This window comes from Mustela erminea, chromosome X (assembly GCF_009829155.1).
Source record: "Mustela erminea isolate mMusErm1 chromosome X, mMusErm1.Pri, whole genome shotgun sequence".
Taxonomy (NCBI): Eukaryota; Metazoa; Chordata; class Mammalia; order Carnivora; family Mustelidae; genus Mustela; species Mustela erminea.
Window position 1 is genome coordinate 39,625,420 of NC_045635.1, and position 22,907 is coordinate 39,648,326.

Consider the following 22,907-nt stretch of genomic DNA (forward strand, 5'->3'; position numbering starts at 1 on the left):
CATTTGCAATGTCTTTGTTTCATATAAAGTAACATTTATAAGTTCTGGGGATTATTATTTATGAGTATTTGGGAGCCACCATTCAACCCACTACAGTCTGCCCTTTACCCTTTAAAGGTCCATATGCATCCCACGTGCAAAATACATTCACCCCATTCCAACATTCCTTAAAGCCTCAAGCTATTATAGTATTAACTTGAAATTGAAAATTTCACATAAATATCATCAGCTCAAAAGACCCAAATCTCATTATCTAAATAATCTAAATCAGGTATGGATGAGACTCTGGATATGATTCATCCTGGAGCAAAATTCCTCTCCATTTGTGGACCTATATAACTAAAGAAAAAATTATCTGATCCCCAAATACAATGGGGGAACAGGCATAATATAGTAGTTATTGAGAGTCCCATTCCAAGATTAGATGAGAGATGGAAGGAAGAAGGAGGTCTCTGGTCCCAAGGAGTTTCAAAATCAACCAGCACAAATTTCATTAAGTTTTAAGAGCTGGAACTAATCCTCAGGGGCTTGAGGCATTGTCCCCTGGGTCTGTGGCTCTTGTCTCTCTATACTTGTAGGTCTGATATTTGGGCCCAAAGCTCTGCCCTCTGGACTTAGGGGTCTGTCTTTGAAGTTGTTCTTCATTGTTTCTTGAAGGATAGTACATTTTATAGCTAAGTAGTAGAGTTTTGAGAGTTTTGGCCTTTTTTCATTTTGTCCCGTCTCTATTGCATTCAGTTCAACGTGGAAGTGTTTCTGCTGCAGTCACATTCTCAAAAAGTTTGTGAGTCTCCTGGGCACATCACAGGGATTCACACCATTAGACAAGAAGGTTATCCACAGGTATTTCCTAGATCATTCCATCTCTACCTTGGCTCTTAAGCACTAGTGCTAGCAAAAGGCTATTGGCCACACCTTTGGCCTTCTCTCCAGAGCATACCTTTCTGGTAATGAATGTCCTATTTTAGCATCCTTTGTAATCCTGATAGGCTGAGGATTTCCCAAATCAGCAAGTGCTGATTTCTTTTAGCTTAGCAGTTTTTTTCCTCTTACATTTTACTGTAAACAAAAGAAGAAACCAGTCTACACCTTCAATATTTTGTTTGGAAATCTCAGCTAAACGTCCAAGGTCTGCTATCACTTACACGTTCTTGTACCATCACTTAGAAGTTCTACTTGCCACACAACAGTTGGACACTATTCAGCTAAGCTTTCTGCTGCCATATAGCAAAGATCTTTTCTCCATTTTCCTTAACATTTTCCTCATTTCCTTCTTAGCCCTCACTGGCAGCAACTTCGACATCTAGACTTCTACCAACATTCTGTTGGAGTCATGGTGAAAGCTTTGACCCTCCACTAAGCTTCCTGATACCACCTGCTGTAGGAGTCGGGGTACCTCCTTATAGTCTAACAGGGGTGGAGTTCTGGATTCTCCACTAGAGTTTTTGTGTTTTTGGTTTTTTTTTTAACTGGTGGGGGTGGGGCTGGAGCTACAGTTTTTTCCTATATTGTTAGCCTGGAATAGATGTGTTATTCTCTAAAATTTCCTGTCCTGCTCTGTTGTTTCTTTCCTAGTTCTTTGGGTAGAGAATGCAGGCTCTTTTTTTTTTTTTTTTTTTTTTTTTGGTGGTCTGCATGTATTGACATTTCTGTGTTGTGAGCCTGTCCATATCAAGGTAACTAGCTGGTTTGTTTTCTCTCTAACTTCATATATATATATATATATATATATATATATATATATATGAATAGGGTCCAGGGTTTGTGGATATATTTAGCACGGGAATAGGGAAAAGTGTGTCTACTCCATCTTCCTGGAAATGCAAATGCCTCTATCATTTTAAAAGAAATAAAACACTTCCATACACAAGAAATTTATTTGGCTTTAAATTGGAGTCAGGCCAAACTGGATTTGAAATTTTGCTTGACTGTTAATCGAAGGTATATCTTAGTCTGATAACTATCCTGTACCCTGATTTCATTGACTGTAAAATGAGGCTAGCAATATCTATTCGATAAGTTTTTTTGAGGGTGAATTCAGAAATGTATGTGAAATACTTATCTCAGTATCTAGCATGCTGTAAGTATTCAGTAAGTGGCAACAAATCTTGTTTTTATTTCAAAATAATGAGGTAATTGGTCAGAGTCCTCAATAAAGAGTTCCTTCCTCATTGATACGTGACCCTTCATTACGGATCTTATACTAGGAAGTTTGTGGATTATTTATATTTTTGGTGATGAGTGTGTCTACACTTGCATCAGTATCACAGTGTTCTAATTGTTATACTTTTAGGATGTTTTAATATCTGAAAGTTTAATACATCATTACTCTTTGTGTTTTATTAGCTTAAAAAAATTTCCCGATAGTTTCTTTATTTTTTCCCTGTTATTATGTTAGATGTTCTTTAAAAATCTTTGTGAAAAATTCAAAACCAAATCCAGTTGGGACTTTAATTGACCTTTAAATTAATTGGGGAAGAATTGACATCAATATACTATAGCCAAATTGTCATCTAGGAAAATGATATGTTTTCCTCAACACTATTGTTGTTATCTCAATGATGTTTGGAGATTTTTCACAGAATTTCTTAGATTTATGTTAAGTTTATTCCTAGTTATTTCAAGTATTACCAATTACTATGTTGGGATGCTCCAATTCTATTACCAAACTAATTAGTTATTTCGCGATGATCTTCCCTCCGTAATTTGTGGTTTAGTTTGTCCGGTATTTTTAAACTGATTTTCTTAGGGTTTCCAGGTAGTCTATCATATAGTGATGAACTGACGTCTTCCTTTCCAGTAATTATAGTTTTTATTTCTGTTTTACATATTATTGCCTTGGTCAGAGCTCCTAGAGTCATGTTCGTGGTGTCTAAATGGGGTGTCCATCCCGATCAGATGAGGGTCCCCAAATATGGGGCATAGATGGGGTGAAAGCCAGTGGCATGGACAGTGAAAATAATTCACCTGAGGCACCAAAACAAAGGAGATAGAAGTTTACTGAGTATACCATAAGGGAGGGATGGCAGGACAGCAAAGGAGAGGCTGTCTATCAAGAGACAGTGGGTGGGGGTGTTTTTAAAGGGGGAAGATGATGAGGTAGGTAACGTATGGCATTTTCCCTTTTTTGGTAACTGTGCTTGGTTTAAGTAGCCCATTGGTCAGTTAGGGCCTATGGATATCTTGAGGTGGGTCATCTGATGCCCCTGTCTGTATTCAGCCCTTTCTACATTCCATCGCTGAAGCCAGTTTGCCTAAAAGATGCCTCTACAGTGTTAAAATTAACATCTGATAGTGCACATCATTATTTTGTTTCTACTATTGCTAGAAATGTCTCCCATTATTTCAGCTGAGTATAAAGTTAATTTGGTTGAGATAAAAAGCATTTATCCTATAAAATAATGGTTGTTTGTTTTCTGGAGGTCATACTTTGAGAATCTGATGACAGTTTTACCAATTTTATTTCTAAAAAATACTTGCAGATACCCATGCACAATTTTGCAAACCATTTCATGGGCTCACAAACCTCCTGAACTATTTATTATTCATGGACCCCTAGGACCCCAAGTTAAGAACTTCTGATATCAAGGAAATATCAGTTGATTCTTAATTTTAAAGGGTTTTGATATTTAAAATTATGAGTTGGATCTGAACTTCATTAAAATGCTTTAAAAACATTCTTAGTGATGCCCTTTCTTAATTAACCTATTGATGGGATAAACGCTATTTATAGACTTCCCACTGTAAATTAAATCCTGTAGACTTGGAACAAACTCTAATTAGGTACGGATATGATAGGTTATTATTTTAATATTCTGTTGCGTTTGACTTTATATGTGTTAAAAAAACAAAATGGAACAAAGTTTAAAGATCTAATTGGCTTTATTAAGCAATTCAGGAATCAGGCAACATCTCAACTTGCAAGTAGAGATGCTGTGAAGCGTTGCACAAAATGGAAAGTTTTTCTAGCCCAGGAGGGTGGGGCAAGGAAGTTATTAGCAAAAGAATAGAAACAATTGTTTCAAGCCAGGACAGCTTCTTTTGGTGTGGGGGGACCAAAAAGTTTTTATCATACAGATGACCTCCCTAGGGCTGATCAGGAAATTTCAGATTGACTGTTACAAAGTCACATCCCTAGGAGAGAGACTGAAACTGTTATAAATCTTGGTCTGCTGTCATGAGGGGCAAATGACTCCATTTGGGCTTGGTTTTTCTTTAATGTATTATTTATACATTTTGGCTTTTAAAAAAAAGTGTTATATCTAATTTTAGCTGTTCTCGTCAGGTTTAGTGTCAGATTTATTTTAGTTACATATGACAATTTGAGTAGGTTTCTGTTTTTGCTTTGTTTCCCATTTGCTTTTTTAATTCCCAGAGCAATTTATGGAGCATTAGAAGTGAGCTAATTGAGAGTTTCAAAGGACTCATCCGTGAAACTATTTGGTCCTTCAGCCTTCCTTCGAAGGTATTTCCTTGCAAACTTTTCTTTATCACTTATTGGTCTGTTTGCATTTTTCCTCCTTCTTTATATGTTTCCAGAAAATTCTCCATGTCACCAGGATTGTCAAACCCACACATCTGTGTTCTTTTTGCCCATTAGATTTCTATTTATCTGTATGTCCTCTCTTCTTTAAGTTGTAGTTTGCAAAGTTTTGCCTAATTTTTTGAGAACAATTCTATTTTCCATTAATTTATTTATGAATTTCTATTATGTCTATTCCTCTTGATTTCCCTAGGATCGTTTTTGTGATCTTCTGACAAACTTTTTGAATTATGTTTTTAATATTGTAAAATCCATTTTTAAATAACAATCAATTAAGGCTACGAATTTGCATCTGAGGATAACTTTGACCCAATTCTATAAAATTGAGATACAGTGTCATTTTTTAAAATTTAATTTTATTTTGTCAGTGTTCCAAGATTCATTGTTTATGCACTGTAAAGTTTTGCAGGCGAGGTAAACACAACACCAGGCGAGGTAGGCGCAAGGCAAGATTTATTAAAGGCACTCTCGGGTGATGTTTCAGGGCTCAGGAGAAGGGGAGCCAGGAAAGTCGCACTGGGAGGATTTGGGCACCCTCCTGCGAGGTTCCTTGATTCCAGAGTCCGGGAAGTCGGGAAGTCGCACTGGGAGAGATTCGGTGGGAGTCTTTTATTGGGACTAGGCAGGGCATGGGCTCACATCCATATATGGTAGGGTATTTGGTGATCGGAGGATAAGGGGGGGGGGCTCCTCATACTCCTGTTTCCTGCATAGGTATTAGGTTACCTATGGAGACGTGGCCTGGGCATACATGCTTTCAGCGGGAGAGTCAAGGGTTAAGGAAAGGGCAGGGGGGAGGGGGCTGGAAGATGGCTGCCCCTGCGGTCATTTCTATTGTTTTTCCTGCATTCCTGAAGTTGCCCACCCAACATGCACCACACCCAGTGCTCTATGTAATACATGCCCTCCTAAATACTCACTACTAAGCTCACCCAACCCCCCCCTCCAAAATCCTCAGTTTGTTTCTCAAAGTCCATAGTCTCTCATGATTCATCTCCCCCTCCGATTTATCCCAATTCACCTTTCCTTTCCATCTCCTAATGTCCTCCATGTTATTCCTTATGCTCCACAACTAAGTGAAACCATATGGTAATTGACTTTCTCTGCTTGACTGATTTCACTCAGCATAATCTCCAGTCCCATCCATGTTGATACAAAAATTGGGTTTTCATCCTATTGATGGCTGCATAATATTCCATTGTACATGTGGACCATATCTTCTTTATCCATTCATCTGTTGAAGGGCATCTAGCTCTTTTCACATTTTGGTGATTGTAGCCATTGGTGCTATGAACATTGGGGTACAGATGGTACTTCTCTTCACCACATCTGTATCTTTGGGTCTTTTTCACTCTTGAATATCCACATACTATGGTTTTATTTTCTCTTTGACCCAATAACTATGTAGGAATGACTATGCTACTCGTTGATAAAGATTGAATTTAAAAAATCACATATATTTCTTTCCACTATGGGATTTCTCAGAGACCATACTATGGCAATATGCATTGTGAATTTCTAGGAAGGTAATGAATATGCAGGATTTTCTACATTTATTGTCCATGGAACCCTTTTATTGCGGAACACTTGACATTTTGCATGACGTTCGGGTCAGAAATAGGAAAGCATTGCTCTAGCATAGTGTTTTCCAAGTCACGAAAAGTACCCAATTAATTATGTTGGGAATCAATTTAGGTTGCTGTTAGCTTAAAAAAGAAGCTAGTTTAGAAATTGGCTCAGCACCACTCCTACTATGCAAGTATGCTTTTCCCCTTATGATTTGGGCTGCCAAGCTTCATTAAACACATTTTTGCCCATGTTTTGTTTTTATATTATTTACTGGCATTTTTGGTTATAGCATTTAAATGTTCATAAAATATATGTGATATTGACTTTATGTTTTCACTTTATGATTTGTAGTAATAGTATTATTTAATGAAATATTTGATTCATTTACATGTATGGGTCATGATGTAAAATGTGCTTCATATTCAGAGTCATGGTTGAAAAAGTTGAAAAATAGTTCTAGAATACCAGTCCAAAAGCATGGGAGACACTTGGGAGGATGAAAGGAGATGATTCATATAAAGTGAATTTGTGGGGCTCAGTGTACATTGAAAATGTGAGGCATCTTATTTGAAGAGCAAGAAAAATTCATTTTTTTAAAGACTCCATGTGAGCGAAATCATATGGTATATGTCTTCGTATGACTTATTTCACTTAGGCCAATACTCCCTAGGTCTGTCCATATTGTTGCAAATGGCTGGCAAAATTTTATTCTTTTTAATGGTTGTGTAATATTCCATTATATTTTCCATACATATATGCATATCCATATATATGTATCTGTATCTATACACACATGCCACATATTCCTTATCCATTTGTCTATCAGTGGACACTTGGGCTGTTTCCATAGCTTGACTATTGTAAATGATGCTGCTATAAACATAAGGGCACATCCATCTGCTCAAATTAGTGTTAATCAGACCTGTAAATACAGAAAACAAGCTGGTGGTTGCTGGAGGGGAGGGGAGTGGGGGATTGGGCAAAATGGGTGAAGGGGAGTGAGAGACATAGGCTTCCAGTTATGGAACGAGTAAGTCACTGGGATGAAAGGTCCAGCATAGGGACTATAGTCAATGGTATTGTAATGGTGTTGTATGGTGACAGGTGGTGAGCATAAAACATAGAGATGCTGAATCATATGTCATAAGCTGAAACTAAAGTAACACTATGTGTCAACTATACTAAAAAAAAGGAGCAAAGGTAGCCTATTAAATACTTTAAAAAAAAACAGGAAAAATTACCACTAAAGATACTGAAATTATAATAGAGTTTTTACTTTTCTTCCATAGTCTCTCTCCACGCATCATGCTGTTTTTCATTGCTATTAGAAGTCCTGCTCCCCTGGGCATGAGTCGTGTGGTGCCTCCTCCCTTTAGCTATGGAACAGACATACAGCATGGCCAGCTGGAGAAGTCCATCTAGGTGGTTCCCCTTCCAAGGGGCCCCTGGCTGCAATCCAGAACAGATGAAAAGGAGAAAATCCCAAAGGACTGCTACTTCTGTGCCTGACCCTGCTCTGTATCTGGATTGGAGGTGGGTGAGAGGCTCATCCTCCTCTGAGTGATCACTCAATGCTCAGAGGAGTTGCTAGTCCAGGCAAGGACCACAGCCACCATGCTCCACCCAGAAAGCCAAGGGTATGTGTGCCCAGCCTTGTACCTAAGTCCTTGTTGAGGCAAAGTGTCCCATGAATCCCATGGATCCTGGAGGTGGGGGGTGGGTGGGAACCATTACAGAGAGATGGGAGGCTCCAAGGCTCTGGAACATGTTCCATTGTCTTATCTGACTTCACCTACAAAGCACAAATGCAAAGATTAAATTATTAAGAACGTGATGATCATTAAGAACATGATGATCACGGAGCATTAATTTGCAAGTGTGAGGTTTGGGGGATGATTCACTGGGATGGTGATTTCCAGGAGGGCTCTGTCATGGGATGGACAAAATAGGTCAAGAGCAGTGGGAAGTATAGACTTTGTTATGGAATGAATGAGTCACAGGGATGAAGGGATGAAAGGTACAGCACAGGGAATAGAGTCAATGATAATCTAATAGGGCTGTATGGTGACAGATGGTAGCTACACTTGTGTCCAACATAGCATCATATACAGAATCACTGTGTTGTATACCTGAAACTAATGTAACATTGTGTGTCAACTACATTTCGATAATAATGATGAAAAAAGCTTCACTAGGAGGAGGATTCACGGGACTCAGCATACAATTGTATTCATCTCTAAGATTCATCACAGTGAAAAGATACGAAGCACAATCAACAACGTGAAAGTGCACAGGGCCAAGTTCAAGTGTAGTTTTCCAAGAATCCTCTCCCAATGGAGTCACAAATGAATTATGATGACACATGTGACATGCTCCCAACCTTGGAAGCTCATTAGGGATTCAGTGCCCAGGATTTTAATTGTGGGCTGGTCATGTAGGCACCCCTTGCTGACACTTACCCAAATTCCAGCCTCCCAGAAGGAAAGCAGTTCAACATAAACAACACTTTTTGCACAGCTGAGGCACAGTGAGTTACCCTTATCTGTTCTGTGAATGGTGGGAACCCTCCCTAAATCCAAGTGTCCAGATGCCAGCCAACTACCCATCATATAAGCAGGCCCCTCTGATGATAAGCTGTCAGGCCCACTAGGCTAATTCTTTTCTGCCAGGAACCTTCTGGAATATGGCGCCTGGTGCAACAGCACCGGTTGCACTCCACTGAAGCTGGCCCTTGTTGCTGTAATGAAGCCTTGCTCTGGGAAATGGCACAAGAAAGCAGGGAGTGCAGGCCCCACTCAGAGGATGGTGGACACAGAGCAGAGTCCTGAAGTGTTCAGGGTCAGTGGCTGTGAGGGTAGGGAGCTATGGGCACTTGGTTGCTGTGCCTTCTGGTGTTGGGTGGAAAACAGAGGCTGAAAGTGCCCATTTTCATGTTCTTCCCCTTAACCACTGACAAAGAGTGTCTCCTTGACAAAACTTTAGTCGGGCAGGCTCTTCTGATTCTTCTCCCCAACTAGGTCTTGACTTTGGGGCTTTTGTGTTCATCTCTGCATTGTCCAATTTTAGCAAAAACCCTGCTAAGTTTGTCTAGACAGAATCCTCCATCTTCCATATCTGATAGAGTTCCTTTGCCTCCACTATACCCCAGGTGATGTCTGCTCACCCTGGCTCACCCTCAGCAAGAATCAAGTCAGAAAATGATCATTTCTTAGTAAATTTCCATTCACTGACCACTACCCTGCCCCCAGCCCCTGGACCTTGACTATAAATTCCCACATACCCTTTCTGCATTTGAAGGTGAGCCCAATGTCTCTCCCCACTGCAAGGCCCCTGTCATGGTCCCTCCATCAGTCATGATGGTCCTGATAAAGTCTGCCTTGCCATTCTTTCTCAAGAGTGAATAATTTTTTCTTTAGCACCATCAGTCACAGCCTTCAGTTAACCTAACTGCTACTGGCTCACAGTGTCATCATGAGAAGAGACAAGAGGAAACTATGTCTTAAAAATCAAAAGCAATGGCAATTATGTATATCATGAAATTAAGCGGACCCTAATATGACTTGATACATGTGCCCTTTGTTACTTCTCTTACTAATAAAAACTTGAGAGTCTACAGGTGTCAGTTGACTATTGCTGCAGATCAGAGCTGCTGAACACACCAACTACTCATTTAGCTCACAAGCCTGTGGGTTAGTGACTTGGACTGGGCTCAGCCGAAGGCAGAGGCTTTGACCCACTGAGCCACCCAGGCGCCCACTGGACTGGGCTCAGGCAGTTTTTCTGTTGGTCTCAGCTGGGTTCAGTCATCCATCTGCGGTTGGCTCCCCATTAGCTAGCAGTTTTGCTAGTAGGGCTGGATGGTGGAGGCTAAGGCAACAGGGGAGACTGGGTCATGTGTCTCTCTGGCCTGGGCTTATTCACATAGAGGCAGATAGGTTTTCTAGAGAAGTAGGAAAGAGCAGGTCCTGATGCACAAATGCTTTTCAGGTCTTTCCTTGTGTTACATATGCTAATGTGCCATTGACCAAAACGGCGTCCAACCCAGATTCAGCAGGTGGACAATAGACTCCATCTGTGGATGCAAGGGTCTGTGATGCCCCTTTCAGGGGGCATAGATGTTGGAGCAGAAAAATTTGTAGTCTTCTTTCTAACATGCATGCTATGCTATTGACTCACTGGAACCCCATTTTAGGAAACAGAGAAATCAACAGCAACTAGTATAAATAAGCTTTAAATGGAATTCCAGTCCATTGTAAGATTGAGTGTTCATTTATTCTTTTGTGAAAATTGAGTTGTTTCATGGAAGTCTGAATCTAATATAAAAAGAACAAACAGTTCATTTGTAGGGAGTCTGAACAGATAGCTTGACAACAATGACAACCACAAAATGCATATACACACGCATTGATTTACTTTCCAGTACAGGAAAAAATACAAAAATACAGATTTTGTTGGAAAATTGGTAGATGTACCAGCCGATCACGTTGGGGCTCTTTTAACTCTTTCTGACAAGCCTAATTTGTAGAAGCCATTAATAAGTCCTGTTTATTTCCTGTTCCTTTCTTTTAGTTGGCTATTATTATACCATATTGTGGGTTGTCCTTTCCCCTCACTATTCAGACTTGAAATGGAAAGAAAAAACGTTTTTTTTTATTTTTTTTTCAGCTTTAACTGAAAAATTAAAGCCATACAGAATATGTGCTGTCCCCTGAGTATTTGTGTTTCAAGAAGCAGAACTTCGAATTTCTAAAACTGCCCTCAAGGATCTTAATTTGGCCTTGAAAAACCCCACACAAAGAGATTTTGATACTTTTACTGTCAATGAACTTTAAACACATGTCTTCCAGTTCCAGTAACCCCTCTGATTGATTTTCCCTCTTCCTGCAAATTATGTGTATTCAACAGCATGTGATCTAGTTCTTAGAAACATTGAGTCGTCAGGCACTGACTAGGCCTTGGCACGGGAGGCCACAGAGAACACTCTGGGGAGGGAGGGCCCCTCGCTTCTGTCCCCTCCAGGCAGAAAACACCCTAGGAGGGACCTCTTTCCCCAGAGACCTGGAGTTCCTGTGACCAGTAGCTGGTCGCTCTGGGGTCCTTCCCAGGGGTCGATGGGCTATGTTGAACTAGAGATCAGAACTGTTGGCACTTTGGGAGAGACTTGCAAATGCTTTTACTTCACTCTTTTAAGTACGAGGGCTAGGGAAGTTGTTTTAATCTGCTAGGACTGCCCTAACACAGGCCATAGAGTGGGCGAGGCATTTATTTTCTCACGGTTCAGCTGGAAGTGCAAGGACGGAGTCAAATTCCGGTGAGCATCCTCTTCCTGAGGCCACCTTTTCAACGTATATTCCCATGGGCTTTCCCTGATCCATGAGTGCATGGAGAGAGAGCATTTTCCTCTTCTTCGAAAGGCGCTAATTCCATCATGGCAGCTCCAGGCCCACGACCCCATCTAAATCTAATCATTTGCTAAAGGCCCACCTCCAAGTACCATTATTACAGGTTAAGGCTTCAGCATCAGAATCTGTGGGTTGTTTGGGGGGGGGCACAATTTAGTTAGTAACAGAAGTATTTATCTGGGGATCGGATAGGGAGGGATCAGAGCCCTGAGGACTGCCCAAAGTTTCTACCTCTGGACTCCTTCCCACCTCCACAGGACAGTCATTCAGGAGCCTTGAGGAGGTTCTCCTTCTCACTTCTTCCAGAGACACCCTATTACTCATGTGGCTATGGCAGACTGCATTTTCCCAAGATGGCTGAGACACTACCTTCCTTCCCACCATTCTTCCACACCCGTGTCATTCCTCCATTCAGAGGTGGAGTCTGTCCCTTCCCTTGAACCTAGTGGACCTTTTGGGTTGCCTTGACCAATACAGTGTGGAGAAGGGAATGCTACATGACTTCTGGGGCATGATCATAAAACTACTCAGCCCTTCTTCTAACTTTGTCCCTTGGCATGCTCACTCTTGGAATGAGCATCACGCTCTTAGGAAGCTCAAACTAGTCTGTGCAGAGAGCACAGGGAGAGCCATGGGGAGGAGGTTAGCCCAGCTGAGGTTCCAGCCCATAGCTATATCACCCCCAGCCTTGGGGTCTTTCCAGTAGGGACTCCAGAAATTAGGAAGCAGGGAAAAGCTGTCTCTGCTGTCTATTGGAGTTTGAATTCTTGACCCATATCCTCTCTGAACAGAATAAAATGTTTCTTGGTTTGTTATGTAAGAGTAGTGACTGGAGCAGGGATCCTTTCCTGGGGTCCAGATTCTGAAGAAAATGCACAATCCATTCCTAGAGAAACAGCCTTTCAAGCAGGCTGAGCAGCCCTCCTGGTTTCCTGGGACTTGGGACTTTTCAGCATCAAATCCCAGAATGTCCCAGGCGAACCAGGATGAGTTGGCCATCCCCAAATGAGGGATAAGAGCTTCCAGGAAGGAAGGATCAGTAAGGGAGATGGAATTTTCCAGGGCTTGGAGGATTTTTTTTTTCTGTAGCTTTCTTGAGATCCAATTAACATAATACACCGTGAAAGTTTAAGGTGTGCCTGTGCTGATTTGAAACATGTTTACCACAGTAAGGTTACATCTTTTACCTCACAGAATTATCCTTTTGTTATTGCTGTTATGGTGAGAAGGTTGAAGATCTAATCTTATAGGAAATTTCAAGTGTGCAATGGTGTTGTTAATTCTAATCGCCATTTGTACCTCACATCCCCAGAACTTATTCTCCTTATAACTGGAAGTTTGTACTCTTGGACCAATGTCTCTTCATTTTCCCCATCCTGGAGGATTTAAAAATGCACACACACACACACACACACACACACACACACACACACAAAGATATTTGGGGCCATATTTGCTTAATGGAAAACATGGGATGAAGGATCTGGGTTGGAGATTGGGAAAGGGGAGGAATTTGAGGGTGCACTTGTGTGCTTGTTTTGGGGGTGGGTAACTGTCCTAGGATAGGAGTCCTTGCATGCTGTTCACTTGTCAGGAAGTTGTCTTGCCTGAGCAGGGCTGGGACTAGGGTGAGGCCAGTGAAGCATCCCTTCAGTGAGAAATTTAATGCAGTACCAAAACACTCAGCAGTCAAGAGACATAGTAATTTGAGGCAGTAATAAAAAAAAAATCAAACTGGCAAAGTATAGCCCACAGGCCAGCCACCTGTCATTGTAAACAACGGCCCAGGGCCTAGATTAAGCTGAGGCAGTGAGGCAGAGTTGGATCCTGTCTTGATGCAAAATACTTCTGTTTATTCATCATGGAGTTTTTTCACATTAATTTGATTTTTGGAAATATTATGTTAAGATATTATTTATCTTCATCGCCAAGATTTTGGTATGCCCTGAAATTTGGTGCCTGAGGCAAGTGTCTCCCTTGCCTTAGCCTAGCCCCGTTTGCTCCCAACTTGTTCTTGTGTTCGGTAGCAAGTAGCTTGGACTCTTGGTAATGGGCCTCTGGAAGCCCTCAGATCACTTTACAGGTGCAGTGTGTCTCTTCCCCCGCTTTGGTGGGCTTTGTTGTTTGTGGCCTGTGTCTGCCCCCTTCCACAGAGACCTCCCCTTGGTTACTAGGGCCGAAAGTGCCAGAAGATTTACATCCCTGGAGTGATCCTTAGCTGATGTCTGACAGATGCAGAAGTCCAGGCCTCTCGCCTCCAGCCCTACCAAATTCTGAACAGCTTTGTCGCCTTGGAGCTTGCTGTGGGATCAGCTGAGGCTGGGTGTCTCTTCAACCCACGGCCTCTTTCGGTTCCTTCCTCCTTCCCTCAGCGGTTCTCTCGGGATCCTCTCCGGCATGAACCACTTCTGCCTGAGTCCTCATCCCAGAGGCTGCTTCTGGTGGAATGGCACCACTCAGTAAAACTTCTGAACCCAAACTTCATGGCCCTGTAGAACCCTTTTTTTCCGGTTCTGCCTATAAAATTAGGTTTCCTTAACAACGGGACTCATCGCTATGGCAACTAGGGGTCATGGTTACAGAGGCAAACTAGACTTTCTGAAAAAAGAGAACAAGGCTCTCATCACTTATCTTGGTGGCTTTTTTTTTTTTCTTTGTCCGATCTACTTTTTCTCCCCATGACAATTGTGTGGGGGCCGTAGGGCTCTTCACTTCTCTTAAAATGGTTTCTTTCAGTGAAACTCGGATGAAGGGAATCAGGCACGTGAGCCAAGAAGCTGCCTCTTGGCTGCCCTTCAGATTGCTCGGGAGGGAGCTCCATGTGCCCAGCCCGATGCCAAGGGACAGAGGGACCACAGATATGGTTGGTCTCTGGAGTGAGGCCAAGATGCCAAGCAGAACTCAGTGTCCCCATGACCAGTCTGCTGCTCCAGCCTCTCCCCTAAAAGTCCAGGTAAAGGATGTGATGGAGGGTGGGTACAGCAGCACCTTGAAATATGGCTACCATAATATATTGGTAATGATAACGAGAATGATAATCATTATTTCAAATTTCAAACATAATTTCAAAATGATGTCTCAGTGAGGGATGTTGCTTTTTTCCTAAAGCACATATATAATTTCTAAAAAATATTTATTTATGTATTTAAGAGAGAGAGATAGCTTGCCTGCTCTAATGGGAGGCAAGGGGCATAGGGAGGGAATGTCAAACAGACTCCCTGCTGGGTGCCGAGCCAGACCTGAGGCTGGATCTCACCACTCATGAGATCATGATTTGAGCTGAAATCACCAGTTGGAAGTTTAGCTAAGCCACCCAGGCACCTCTATAACTTTTTTTTTTTTTTAAGTCAAAAGGAACTATACAAAGCAGCTAGCTCTTCGCATGAGGCTTTGTTTTCCTTGGTGACAATTGTTTTTGTTTCTTTCCTGAACATTTCTGCCTCTTCAGGGCTGACATGGGGTGGTCTCCTGCGAGCTCTAGCCTCCCTGCTGGTAGGAGGCCTACGGGTGGGCAGGTGCCCTCTTGCCACGCTGTCCCACTGTCTACTGGTTTCTCTGGAAAACAGTACAGGGGTCAGGGCTGAGAGAACAGAGGTACTTTGCTGGCTTTATTTTTAAAAAGCAACTCACAATACAAAACCCTCTATTACTCTAAAAAGTCTTTCTTTCCCCTGTTCTGCTCTCTGTTTCCATGGAAATGGAGCTAGTCACCAGTGTACAAGTCAATGGCTGCTATGGCTATGAATATTGTTCATTGTTCTCTCCTCATGGTTTTGATTCTACTTGTCCTCTTTGTCAGTGGGCAAGGGACCGTCACTGTAAAGCCTTGGATCAGACACTGAGTCGCCATTGGGGCCAAGAAGAGGGGGAAGTTCGCAGGCTTTCAGAAGACTCCCTTCTTCTTCATTGCCATCCAGCCCTGGAATAAAAGCAACCAGAAGAGTCGATAGGGGTCGGGGACAGAGTTGATCCAGTTCCCCTAATCTCCGAAGTCAGCCTGGAGACTCAGGAATGGAGGTTCTTCCTGGCTTGATATGCAGACTTAGCTCTTTGACTAGTTGTTTCCTCAGGAAAGAAAGAACTCAGGGCAGGTTCGTACCAAAGCATAGTAGATTTGTGTTGATACAGTGAGCCCTACTGGTACCCCACCAGGCCCCCTCCATTCCTTTTACTGATGCTTTGTGCCCATCCCCCAGTGTCTGTAGGCTTTGCAGCTAATGACTGGCCCCTGCGACCTGCAGGGGATTGTCCCTGAGCACAAGATCCCCTCATCTGTACAAAGGAGGTAAATGTTGAACAACTGTCTGTGTAAAAACAACAGCCAAAGGGGGGAAAAAACCCTAAAAAAACAAAGTCTTGGTTTGTATCATCTACCATTCCCCACTGTGTAAATACTCCCACAATGGCTGATTTCAGGCTACCGACATGATGTTACTGAATTTGGAGTTGGGAATAATTCACTGCCTCTCAGGAACCACAAACTGGCTGTAACACATCCCTAGTTGTAAGGGCCTGGGATTTCCATTCACACCCTGTCCACTGCCAGGCAGCTATGACAGACTGATGAAGGAAAAGCTAAATCAGCACTCTAGAGCTCCTTCCAGAAATCTGGCTGAGACTGGGACTTCACGTGACAGTGTCCCTTCGTTTGATTTCCTCTCTGCTGTCACCCTGCTTCTTCTATTTCCTTACTTGCTTCTTCTGGGAACACTTCCTTAATGAGTCACTGGTATACAAATCCTCATCTCAGGGCCTGCTTCTAAGCATAACTGACCTAAGATGGCCAAGAGCACATTATACTCTGCCAGTGGCAGAGAGAGACCCTTCTTTTAAAAAAGTCTGGCTTAAAAGGTAGACAGTAACATCAAGTGACAGTGACAGAGTATTATGGTTACTTTGAGGACTTGTAGTTATTGGACTTCAGGGTTCTGTGGACTAGAGTTGGAGGGTATAAAGTTAAAAAAGGAAGTAACTGTAGACATTCCTTGGCAATTCTCTGAGTGAATCCTGCCATCTTGAGGAAGGCATAGCAGAGACAATCCAAGGACTGGTGGCGAATAAATTTGGGAGCTATAGGTGAAGAACATTTATTTTAGAGAAAGGACCTCAGTGAGAATAATGAAAACAATAGTCATTATCATTTACTGAGGGCTTGCTGTGTGCCAAATACATGCTTAGGGCTTGACTGGCATCATTCAGTAATATGTTTACATAACAAGTCTTTACTGAGCACTTACTGTGTATTAGGCACTGTTCTAAGCTCCAGCAATCACAGTAGTAAACAAAACAAAGTCCCTGCTCTCCTGGGGTCTATACTCTAGTTTGGGGGAGATTGACAATAAGCAAACATGGTTATATTAGATGATATGAAGAAAAATAAAATGTAAAGAAATGCGGTGACTGGTGTGAGGGTGTGTATTCGTTCCCTAGGGATATAATAACAGACTACCACAAAATGGGTAGCTCACGGCAATGAGAATTTATTTTCTTGCAGTTCTGGAGGCTGGATGTCTGAAATCAAAGTGTTGGCAGGGCCTCGTGCTCTCTGAAGGCTCTGGACAAAAATCAGTTCTGGGCCTTTCTTTTAGCTTCTGGTGTTGCTGGAAAACCTTAGTGTTCTTCGGCTTATAAACACGTCACTCTAATCTCTGCCTCTATTGTCTCATGGTGTTCTCCCTTGTGTGTCTCCACGTCTCCATGTCTCTTCAAGAACACCAGCCATATTGGATTAACACCCACAGTGATGGGATATGACCTCATCTTAATTTGATTACACCTGTAAGATCTTATTTCCAAAAAGGGTCACACTCACAGGTACAGAGGGTTGGGACAGCAACAGATCTTTTGGGAAGACACAGCTTAACTCACGACAGGCTGCTATTTTTGTATAACTGGATGTCCTCTCTGATAATGTGTCATTTGAGCAAAGACCTGAATAGAGTGAAAGAGTGGGCCAGTGTAGCTATCAAGAGAAACGGTAACTGCAAAGGGCCTGAGGCAGGAGCAGACTTGGTAGATAGAGACCAGGAGCATCAAAGAGGCTAATGTTTCTCAGTGAGCAAGCAGGGGAGCAGGGTGGTAGGAAACTAGGCCGGAAATGTAGCAGAGGGTTAGATTATAAATCTGATGCTGACCATAGCTGTGTGGGGGCTCTGAGCAGAGGAGGAGTGTGATTTAACTTACATTTTTAAATATCCCACTTGCTGCTGTGTGGGGAATAGATTGAAGGGGCGGGACAGGGTAAACAGTGAGGCCAGTGGGGGTCTGTGGCAGACACCTAGGTGGCACATGATACTGACCTGAAACAGAGTGGTAGCTGGGAAGGTGGTGACAAGTGGCTGAATCTTGGGCAAATTTGGAAGGTAGCATCCAGCACAGCATCTATTCATCTAACTTTCTCAGCAACATGAGGAGGTAAATACTTATCATCCCCATTTTACAAACAAGTAAACTAAGGCTCAGGGAGGTTCATGAACTATCCCAGAATCACTCAGCTGCTGGTAGGAGGCAGAGTGAGGCCTGGCACCTAAATCTGTCCAGCATTGACACCAGTGACCTCAACAACCATGCGAATGATTGAACATGAGGCCTATGGGTGGGGAAGAGTCTGAAGCAGTTGAAATGGTGGCCCCCAAAAGGTATGCCCATGTCCTAACCCCAGAATCTGTGTGGTGTGACTTTATTTGGAAGGAAGGTCTTTGCAGATGTAATTTAATTCAAAAATCTTAAGATGGGGGAGGGTATCCTAGATTCTACAGGTGGGCTCTAAATCCAGTGACAAGTATCCTGATGAGAGACAGAAGAGAAGACGCAGACACAGAGAAGAAAGCCATACAAGGACAGAGGCAGAGCTCACAGCAATGTAGCCACAAACCAAGGAACACTTGCAACCACCAGAAGCTGGAAAAGATGAGGAAGGAGTCCCCCCTAGAGCCTCCGGAGGGAGCATGGCCCCACCGACACCTGGCTTTCAGACTTCTGGCCTCCAGAACTGTGAGACAGTATCTTTCTGTTGTTTTGAGTCACCCAGCTTGGGGTCCCTTGTTACAGCAGCCCTAGGACACGAACATAGGGTCTGCTAGAAATGACTCTTCAGCTCAGCCAGTATGAGCTGAGGAATCTAGAGATGATCTCAACTCTCGGAACTTCATTTTCCTCATTTCTATATTGCAGGCATAGAACTTTCCTTTGTGAGTCCTTGGCAGATTAAATGAAAGAATATTTTGAAGTGCTTATAAGGTGAAAGAACAAAGCCCGCTGTCCTGTCAGGATGTAGCTGACAAAGCAGGTGTCCTCAGAAGGCAGTAAAAATCCAACCAAATTAACATCAAATGAAGTTATTCTTGGAGGCCATTCCATCTTGGACCATTCTCTCGTCCCTTTAAGCCTACTCTTATTGAAGTATATATTGATATGTGGTAATAGAATTATTTATTTCTTCCTAGCTTAAGCCAATTAGTGTGCATTTATATGACAAACAAGAAAAACAACAGAGTTTTATACTCAAGACAGCTGAGCCCCCGTCATGTGTGCCTGGAGTGGTTGTGATATGAGGTGATGGGGAGAATGTGAGTTTCTCTGCACTATGGTTAACTGAAAAATCTCAGAAAGTGCTGACATCTTGTTCCATAAAAGCTTTCTGAAGACTTTTGTATGTTCGTTTAGCTGAATGGTTACAGGGAGAGAAGGTTGTCAGCTAAGATGCTGGCAGGAGGTAAGATGCTTTCAGGAATCAGATGATTTGATTGGCCTCTGCCACCTGTCCGGGCATAAGGTCTCTGGGAGATTGGGCAAGGGGATAGGTCGGTGGTTTGAAAACTTGTCCACAGATTCAATGACTCTCCTCCTGTCAAGAGGTAGAGTCTGACTGCCTTCCTCTTGAATGTAGGCTGGCTTTAAGGACTTGCTTCTAAGGAATAGGACTTAAATTGGCACTTTTGCCAATAATAATTCCCCACTGTTAGTGGGAAGTGTTACGTCCCCATCTAAGTCAGAAAATTTGATACAGCTTCTGTGTGGTTCTCTCTCTTTCAGGACACATACCTTTGGATCTCTGTGCCATCATACAAGAAGAGTGGTTACCTTGAGGCCACCATGTTGGGAACACCATGTGGAGATAGAGAACAAGGTTTGAGGAGGCCCAGCTGTGGGAGTGTTTGCAGCCCAGAAGACCTGACAGCCAAGTGGCCTTTGAGATGGTCTCATCTCCAACCACTGTCTGGCTGTGATTACATTACAGACTCTGAGTGAGACACTACTAAGCTGAGCTCAGTCAAACTCCCAGACTGCGAGAGGTGACCATTGTTGTTCTACACTAAGTCTAGAGGAGTCTGTTATGCAGCAATAGACAATAGGAATGGAAGAGTAAACTTGGGTGATGACTGGAGCAGTGAAAGGGGAAAGAAAATAGTGAACTACAGGGGTTGCAGTGTGTGGCGGGATGTAGTGGTGTGGGGTTTGCAGCTGGAGAGCTCAGGTTTGCCATGGAAATTTGCCGTATTTGTTATTCATGTATTCGAGTTTATTGAGGCCCTGCTTTTTAGGCACTAAGGATATAGACCCAGTACCTCCTCTTAAGAAGCCTACAATCTGGTAAGGTAAACTAGGGTAACAAATATAAGAATCCAAGATGTACATTGCAGTGTCTCTCTCCCAATCAGAGGAGAGCCCCCAGTTGTGGGGCGACCATCAGGTGGAAACCGGTGCTGTGAGCACTGAAAGGATAGAAGTTGGTTGAATACTGTGCAAGGAAGTGGGGGGCCAAGACAGCAGAGGAGACACTGTCTGGATTGAGGCAGTGGGTGGGGGCTGTTTTCAAAGAGGGAAGATGAGGATGTACAGTGATATATGGCATTTTCCCTTTTTTGTTAACTGTGCTTGGTTGTAAGTAGCCCATTGGTTGGTTAGGGCTTATGGATATCTTGGGGCAGGGGGTCACCTGACAGGCCTGTCTGTATTCAGCCTATTCCATTGCTCAGACAACATTGCCTGTTGTCTAAAATTGGCCTCTATATTCTCCTATGAATGATTTTTACCCCTTAATCTTTAAAGTTGCTGAGGATGGAGGGTCTTACCTTCTGTAATTTCTACCTGCTCAGTAGGGGCATAGAGGTGTCCCTACCTCTGGGTCAGTACTGGTCAGTTGGGAATTTATATGTGGGAATCACGAAAGGCAGAGGCAGTTGCATCTAGAGTGGATAAAGTTCGAGAATCTTCTTGAGTAGAGACGATCATCTACTTGCTTGAAGTTATGACAGTGAAGGAGTCTGGGCGCCAAGTGGAGAGACATGGAAGAAAACAGCAAAGCATAATCAGAATAGGAAAAAAGAAGCCCTAATAAGAGTCCTTTGATAGTTGACTGAAGTCTCCTGCCAGTCTGGGGGTTTAACCAATCATAAAAGGAAAGAGAGGGATCCTTTAAAATGCAAGTTTGAGTATTCCTTTCTTCTGGTAACCTGTCACGTTTCTGAGGTAATCTGGAGTATATACATAACATCATCTTTTAATAAAGCATTGATTCCTCCTTGAGGTGCCATCAAGATATTGAAGGCCATTTGGTTTTGGAGGGTCACCTTTTGAATATATGGGTAACTATGAGTTGCTTTTGGTTTAAGGCAACCTCTGTATGCTTGGCTAAAGCCTCTATTTGCAATTTTACATTAAGAGAGGTAGCTCCTAGGGCAAATATGCCTAAGGGATAAAACCATCAAGAAGCCCTCTTTGATGTCTAGCCTTAACAATATTCTGATTATGAAGAATCACTGGCAAGTGAGAGGAGACCAGTCTGGGAATATGAGCATCCCCAAGTGCATCATCCAATACAGTCCAAAGTGGGGCCATCCATTGATTCCATAAGCCCACAGTTAACCCCATGAAGTGGGATGCACTCTGGCTTTTAAGGAGCAATTATTTCATCCCAGCCACACAGAATTATCCAAGGTGATAGTTGAATAATACAGCTGTGGGGGAGTCCATCCCATTTTCCAGCTGTTTAAGTAATCATATGACCATCGGTTTCTGTTATTATCCCAACAGAATAACAAGCATGAAGACTGTCTATACATGAGCCACTGTGGCAATTTTTCTGAAGTCTACCTCAAGTTGTCTAGCTTAGGCATACAACAAATACTCAAAGACAATCATGATGAACTAGAATTTAACACCCACAAAGGTATGTTATTGAAACATAATTTTTCTCTAAGATTTTGTTTGTTTACTTATTTTGAAAGAGAGAGAGAGAGAGAGAGAGAGAGAGAGAACATGAAGAGGGGAAGGGGAGAGGGAGAGAGAGAATTTCAAGCAGATTCTCACTGAGTGAGGAGCCTGTGGGACCTGAGCTCAAGACCCTGAGATCATGACCTGAGCTGAAATCAAGAATCAGATGCTTAACAGACTGAGCCAGCCAGGTAACCCCATAATTTTTCTCTTTAAAATCACCTTTATTGGGGCACCTGGATGGCTCAGTGGTTTAAGCCTCTGCCTTTGGCTCAGGTCATGATCTCAGGGTCCCAGGATTGAGCCCTGCATTGGGCTCTCTGCTTAGTGGGGAGCCTGCTTCCCCCTCTCTCTCTACCTACTTATGATCTCTGTCTGCCAAATAAATAAATAAAGTCTTTTTAAAAAATCACCCTTATTTCCAGGGCACCTAGGTAGCTCAGTGGGTTGAGCCACCCAGGTGGCTCTTCTTTTCAGCTCAGGTTGCATCTCGGGGTTGTGGGATCAAGCCCCTTGCTGGGTTCCCCACTGGGGGCAAAGCCTGCTTGAGATTCTCTCTATCCCGCTGCCACTCTTGAGCGCACGCTCTCTCTCTCTCTCTCTCTAAATAGATAAATAAATAAAATCACTCGTATTTCCAGAGATAGCCAAATCAAGACTAATTCATTTGCAAAACAAGACCAATTTTAACAAACTTGGCCTAATTATTTACATAAGCTCAGCACGAATAGTGATTGATGATACAGATCTTTTAAAAATCTGCCTTGCTGGAACTTTTTGTAAGGAAACTTTACTGAACTTCTAGTAGCCTCTCAAGGCCAGGAACTGAGCCAAATACTTGCCATCAGACATGCTTACAATACCTGTAGATTTGGGCAAATTCCTCTTCTTTTTTTTTTTTTTTTTAAAGATTTTATTTATTTATTTTACAGACAGAGATCACAAGTAGGCAGAGAGGCAGGCAGAGAGAGAGAGAGGAGTTAGCAGGCTCCCCACAGAGCAGAAAGCCCCATGCGGGGCTCAATCCCAGGACCCTGGGATCATGACCTGAGCCGAAGGCAGAGGCTTTAACCCACTGAGCCACCCAGGCGCCCCCAAATTCCTCTTCTTGATGTCCCCAAAATATCTTGAGGTTTTTGCACCTGCCAAGAAGTGACATTCTTTCCTCACCTGGTGAG

The 22,907-nt window shown here is 42.7% G+C and overlaps 1 long non-coding RNA gene across 1 annotated transcript in view; it reads left to right on the forward strand.

The window, feature by feature from the left end:
* Positions 1–21,675, forward strand: part of LOC116582923 — a 59,349-nt gene extending 37,674 nt beyond the window's left edge. The window contains exons 2-3 of the long non-coding RNA XR_004282559.1: positions 19,549–19,808; positions 21,550–21,675. This is a non-coding gene — a long non-coding RNA (uncharacterized LOC116582923). The remainder of the gene's footprint in view (positions 1–19,548; positions 19,809–21,549) is intronic.
* The last annotated feature ends 1,232 nt before the right edge of the window (positions 21,676–22,907 follow it).